A 7,332-nucleotide genomic window follows, 5' to 3' on the forward strand; every position below is an offset into this window, starting at 1 on the left:
TGAATGTGTTTTTAGATTTCTCGTTTTTTGGAATTCAGATGTGAAGGCAATGCCACGAGAGCTCAGTCCGAGTGGAATTATAATACGCATTTGAATGAAAACAATGGTTTTACGAAAGAGAAAACAGCTGAGATATATTATTTTGATTCTAATACGACGTCAAGTTTTTTGTCTACCTTCTTAACGACATCCACAGTGAAATATTTGCCAGTTTGTGTAGTTTTCTATTCCAGCGCATCACTATGGCCTTAGACGTTATGACGTAATGATGGTGACGTTTCGTTGCATACACAGTTTCAGTCTTTTTTTAAATAAGAGAACAGGTCGGATCGTGTTAGAATAAGAAGTAAAAATGACTAGTACTAATAAGTATCAGATAGTATTTACTTATAATGAAGAAAAGGCTTTATATAACCGCAAAGGTTCACATTAAAAGTTTCTCATAAAGGAAACTTTGAGGAAGTCAATGCTAGATCTATCTGTTGTCACGTTCAAATATGTTTGATGGTCTTCCCAAGAAATTGGTGGAAAATAGCATCATGAGAAAAATGTCTCCAACTTATCCCAAATGAATGCATTGCTTTTTCTGAAAAAGGGCTTTGTTGTGGAATTGCATTGATTTTGGTGTTCCTGATTATTCCTTTGGTCTCTATCGATTCAATGAAATCGTCAAATGTTTCTTTTGTTCATGTTCTTTTTGTATTGCTCACCTTTTTCTCACCTTTTACAATCACTTGGTTATGTTTTGTAATAATATTAGTTCAAATTTAAACTATGATTTACTGATTTCTATCAATGTTTATTGAAGTTTTAAGAAAAATAACGTTTTATCGCATTCAAGTTTATCAAAAGCTTTGACAAAAGTTTATTCCATATATATATCATTTGGAATTTCAAAAATAAAAATTAAATAAGACTCACCAGTAGCCACTGAAATATATTATTAAACTTAGAATAACAATAACAATGTTTGGCTTTATCAAAACGTTTTTGTTTTCGATGTATTGAGTCAAAATAAGCTTGTTTGTTTGCAATATAATGATGCCATACACCTGTTAGCAATTAAAGCTTGCCATTACTCTTTTTGGTTCTGTACATTGATAACAACAGCAGTAACGAAAAACGAGCAACCTTTACTCAGCCATTCGCTATAAACGAGCGATAGATTTGCATTACATTGATAATCATGTCGATGGGGATTTATCTTCTTAGGCCAGTTTTCCTCCAGTGGGTCAGTTTCTAGGTCCAACTGAAACATGCACCACTAATGTGATCCTTTTGTACTGTAAAATGCCAAATCAAATTCATAATGTTATTCTTTGGGGTCATAGAACGAAACCAAGAAAATACAAGCAGGCTTGGTTTGGCAAAAAATGTCTCGTCTATAAAAGAATGGGCAAAGGATTGTGTTGTGCTCTTTTATGAAATAACATCGAATAGACCAAATGATTCAAAAGGTCCAGATATGAAGTAAAAACTGAATTGGGCTCCACATGCCACTCAAAGACAGCTGTTGTAATGTCCATTAATCATTGGAAGCATAGAACGCAACCACCACGACAAACAGATTACTCGATTTAATTGATTATTGCGGACTGTTTACACCAAAAAGGACATGACTACTCGGTGAAGTTGTCCAAATGTAGTTCAATGGTATTAATGAAAATAATTATGTAGGATGTTGCATTGTTGGCAATGTTGGCAGTTTTACTGCTGATTGTGTAAAGAAAGAAAGTGAATTTCAGGTTTTAGTGTTATTCACTGAGTAAATATTTGCACCCTCGTGATTAATTGGCAACAATTTTCATAGCAATATTTTGGAGGGTGTTCTTTCCCGAAACAAATATTTTTTCTGATGTGTAAAATAACTTCTCATTATGTTTTGGCAAATGTATTGAAATAATGTGTTAAACTATTACGACAAATTTTTAAAAAAGCACTTTAATAAATGGCTTTTTCAGGTATTATTAACAGTTCAGATTGCAAAAATAATTTTATGATAGTCACTTCTATTTAGTAATTTATTAAAACCAGTAACTTACAGAAAAATACGCATGTAATTGCTCATAATTTACTAGTACGACGTAACAAAAACTCCCAAGAGAAAAATACTATGCCCTCTATGCAATCAAATAATTGAGAATAATTTTACATAACCGAACAAGATCTTTTAATCACAGTAGATGTTAAAAAAGATGAACATTTGTACATTGAGAAACACACGCAACATTAAATTTGATCAGCATTTCATATAAAGTTGCAACATTGTACTGATGTTTTACATAGAAAACATATTTAAATTTGTATACTGGCTTTCTGGAGAAAAAAAATCTTTTCCTTTCTAATGCATGTTGTCCCATCGAAATTACTCCTCTCCTTGGGACTTTGAAGTAATCATGTGATTATTGATATCTATGAAACACACTTTTAAAAGAGCTTTGGTTAAATATAAAGTGCGCTATCTCTTTAAACGGTCTCTGTGATAGAAGTATATGCTCATGACATTGTATGCAATATCAATTTTGCATAAGCACAGTTAGCCGATAAAGACGTAATGTTGGCAGGAAATATGTGTAAGAAATTTTGATTTCTTTTGGTGGGTTAGAAATAAATTTTTTAATTGGCGATTAATTAACAAAACATGGTTTATTTTAACGTTGATTATTTTTATATTTAACTTTTCACCACGTTCAAATAGACTAAGGATGTTTTTTTTAATGTAAAGGCAATTCTGTGATTTTTCTTTAAAGATTTATTTAAGAAATAATACATAGCAGTAACCGAAACAACACGATGAGGTTATAAACTTGCGGAATAATTTCAAGAGGGCGTAGCCCGAGTGAACTATACAGGCGGCGTATAACCAATTCGTATTGTTGAGATGTTAAAACTTGATTCTGCTATACATTATTTTGATTTTAAATATTTTATCATGCAAACAAGTAGCAATATTTCTTTGCGTGTGTATGGCACCAAATATGTATTTTGCAATTACTTTTCAGATATAACCAAGTTGGTCATATTCATAACAGGATTCCATATAAGGTAAGGTTTTCCTATATGCTCATGCTTAAACAGGAATGATATAGATTAAAAATGCTTTTGGTTCGTTTCAAATTGATATATCATTTTATATTTTTATTCTTGTGTACATATAATACATATCCAAAAATAGTACATAATCCAAAAACACTGCATGTTATGGAAGCATGCGAAACTAAGAGTTATCACTGCAAGTTATTAATACCGCCCCAGCACCCCACCCATCTCATCCGTCCACTAAAAGTCTTGTTCAGTAATATACCGAACTGTGCAAAATAAAATACAACTCTTTGCAGCTAAATACATAAGTAAACATTTCTTTTTGATAAGTTATATTTTAACTGATCATTAAATTGACACTGTTGAGTTACCGTACCGTATGCTGAACGTTGACACTGTTTAGGTACCAGGTCCTGACCATTGACACTAATGAATTTCCGTGTCCTGACCCTTGACAATATTGAGTTACCGTGTCCAAACCCTCAATACTGTTAAGATTTCGTGTCCTGACCCTTGACACTGTTAAGATTCTATGTTCTTACCCTTTACACTGTTGAGTTACTGTTTTCCGACTCTTGACACATTTGAAATACCGTGTTCTGATCCTTTACACTGCTGAGATACTGTGTCCTGACCCTTGACATTATTGAGTTACCGTGTCCAGACCTTTTATACTGTTGAGATACTTTGTTCTGACCCTTGACACTGTTAAGATTCCATATCCTTAAGCTCGGCACTATTGACTTACTGCTTTCTGACACCTTGATCTTGACACTGTTGAGATACTGTGTCCTGACCATTGGTACTGTTAACTTACCGTTTCCTCACCCGTGACATTTTAGTTAACGTATCATGGTTCTTGACACATTTGAATTACCTTCGTAGTCTTCTTACAATGCATGACAAAAACAAGTTATCATTTATCAACATCAACTTTTGCACAGTGAATCAATGAGTGACCCCCGAGTAGCTGCTGATCCACGGAAGAACTGTGAAACTTGGTCAACTTGGGTGGACAATCACAAACCTTCGCTTTTAGATAACAAGGAACATGAATCCATGACACCACAGGAGCTTGCCAAATTCTGTCCATTAACATACGCTGGTACCATAAGCAAGTTTGAATGCAGTACTGTCGCCAGAAATAGCGAAGCTTTCACCACAAATCAAACGTATGCAGATTTCTTTATTGGTTGTTATGATGTACATGTAGGCGTAACCTGCACAATAATAAACGCCTATAGTGCTGACCACTGTCCAGATCTGAAGATAAGATACTTCTGCACGTGTTCAAGTCCAGGTACTTGTATAACATACTATAAATAAAAATCTATAATAAACATCGTAAATGTCTTTTAAAATTTCAACAATAAATTTGTCAGAATTTAAATACAATGTACGTGGAAGCAACAGAAGCAGTAAGGTACATATGCGATATATTTATATCAAGCATGTTTATTTCATATAATCCTTCAAAATACAAGTGTTGAAATGGTTTTGAGATTCGGACGTTTTGTTTACACGTTATTGTTGTTTTCTTTTTGCTGACACTTAAAAGTTACCTCGATTGCAAAAGACGTTATAAAGAATAATAACATCAGTTAATATGTCTTCCCAATAGTATAATTTGTTGACGTCTGTATGATAATTTTATTTTGATTATGTTCTCTATTTCATACATACTATGATCGTAGTGTTAAGATCGAAGTTATTGTGTTTACTTTTCTGCAATTAATGAATTTTGAAACCATTCGAATTTGATTTTACAGTTCCGCTCACACAACCATCGTCAACTATTTCCAGCACATCTGATGAACAGGGTATGACTTTTTGTGTCTCAGTGCCTCTGTTATTTGTATTTTCCATACATAGTATTACCCTTTCCTTTACTGTCTATAAAAAGATCAAATCTTATTTCAGGCATATTGTAATAAAAAATGAAAAGATCGGGTTAAAATAAGCTCAGCTCTTTCATGTCCCTTTACTTCTCTTTTGCATATGTTTGAAACAGATAAAAATTCGTTAAAGCTTTATTTGAACTGTTACACTTTGTTAAGTTACAGTTTATTTTAAATTTCAAATAGGTTAATCTAATAAACATTTGGTTAAAAAACGAATTATTAAATACTAATCCTCTTCATTATGCGTTGAAATCAAGATCTCCATGTTTAAAAATGTCTATAATTACGTACCATATTCTGTGATAATAAAAGTACATATGATCGTATATATTTTTCAGGTGTGACACAAGTAAACACTACTCAAAACAAAAACCTGGCACCGAAGGAACAGAGCCTGAACTTGTTTGGCATGTCTGTCGCATGGTGGGTTTTCATCCTGGTACTTTCTATGTTCCTTTTCCTTCTGAATACACTAATCACAGCGTGTCTTTACAAGAAAACAATGAAGAAAATTCGAAAACACAGGAAAATCAAGATCCACCCATTGGAAAAAGTGTGAAACTGGTCGAGTTGAAGCGGCGTCAGATTTGTTTCCCTATTTAAAAACATGAAACACACACGTTTGGTTTCAGAAAAACAGGTTATTCGATTTTGCTCGGATTTAAACATGTGTTTATACCTACTTTTTGTAAAAATACATTTTTGAGTTGTTTATATATCGTTATACAATACTGTAATAACAGATTTCTGTACAGAGCAAACAATAAAACAAATCTACGATTATTTATTCTTATCTTCATGGACCTTTTTACTTTTTACCAGTAATAAAAACTTTGTTCTGTAAGCTGTTATTGTTTATGTGCATCAAATTGCAAATCTGTTGATGACTTTATGTGACCGATAACAGATGGATACTTGAGAAACGCGATATTTGATGGAGTATGCGCATGAAAATAGAATACGAAACATGATCAAGACTGAGTGGTGGAATCCCGGTGTGACATGTTTTTGATATTTTCTTACAGCATTTTGCTGTTTGCTTTTTGTTTTTTGCTGTTTGCTATTTTGCTTTTTTGCATTAATAAAATTACAATTTAGCAGTTTTAAATGTACAAAATCGATACTTTTTTAAAGTTTAGCAATTTGCTTAGTTGAATTTTATGAAATCTCGATGCTATATGTTTTATTCTTATAACGTTTTGTTAATTACTATTTTCTGTTTGCGTCTTGATTCTTACTTGCATTTTGTGCTTTGCTTGTTCATTTTGCATTTAGACTTTTACATATCTGCTTATACTAGTAAAAAAGCGCCTAGGTAAGGTGAGTTTTAAAGATGAAATGACAAGCTATGAAATAATTATGAAATAATTTATAAATTACTACTTGCTGCTGTTTTCGCGTTACATCCGGTCTTGCGGTATTTGATTTTTCGAGAACAACAATGTGCAGCGCTACCTGTAGGTACTTTGAAAGCTGATTACGTTTCACACCTTATTTGATTAATTTTTTAAAATACCCTCGTCGATCATTTGACAAAGTAAAATCGGTAGTAAATCATGTGTTGTACAAATATTTGACAAAATTACCCTGCCAATGTCTTAAATTTAAATTGCAGCAATTGTTAATGTCTTACTCATGAAATTATTTTCAAACATATTGGGGTCCAATACATTTTACCCTTTCACGGGAAGCGCTAAAGGTCCAGGCACGTGTCCAGGTGGGGGGCAAGGGGGCCTGCCCCCCCCCCCCCCCCCCCAAGCTGGCTGGCTAGTTACGATTTTTATTACTATGGGCCCCTCAATTAACAAATTTTTTTTTTATAATTTATTTCCATTTCCACATCCAAAGTACCATACATTCATCACAACCATTGATTTTATGTGCCAAAAAAGATATTTACATAGAATATCAAGCGTAGCTGGAAAAATAATTCTACCTACATAAACAAGATTTTTTGAAAGTGTACATGTCTATTCAAAAAAAGAAGTAAATTTACCTATATAAACCAGTATTGTTTGAAAGTGTATAAGTGTACATGTCTAAGCAAATAAACATTGTTCATATTATCTTCAAGTAATATCATCTTGTATTCATATGGAAACCATTCTTAAAAGATAAACTAGTAATATATTAACAGTGAAAAGATCGTACACATGATCAGATAGTTTTTCAAATGCTGTTTGAGTAACTTATCAGTAAATAAACTTAACTTGCAATGTTTGAGTCTACATTAATATCGTTAATAATTGTATTATAATTTGTTATCCTTGCTCGAAAGGAAAAGAAACGAGTACGAAATAACAAGAACAAATTGACAAGTAGGTTCCAGAAATCCAATTACACACAATAAATTAGCGGCTTAATAAGCATACCTAGTTACCTTAATTAA

Source organism: Mercenaria mercenaria, chromosome 1, assembly GCF_021730395.1.
Source record: "Mercenaria mercenaria strain notata chromosome 1, MADL_Memer_1, whole genome shotgun sequence".
NCBI classification, from domain to species: Eukaryota; Metazoa; Mollusca; class Bivalvia; order Venerida; family Veneridae; genus Mercenaria; species Mercenaria mercenaria.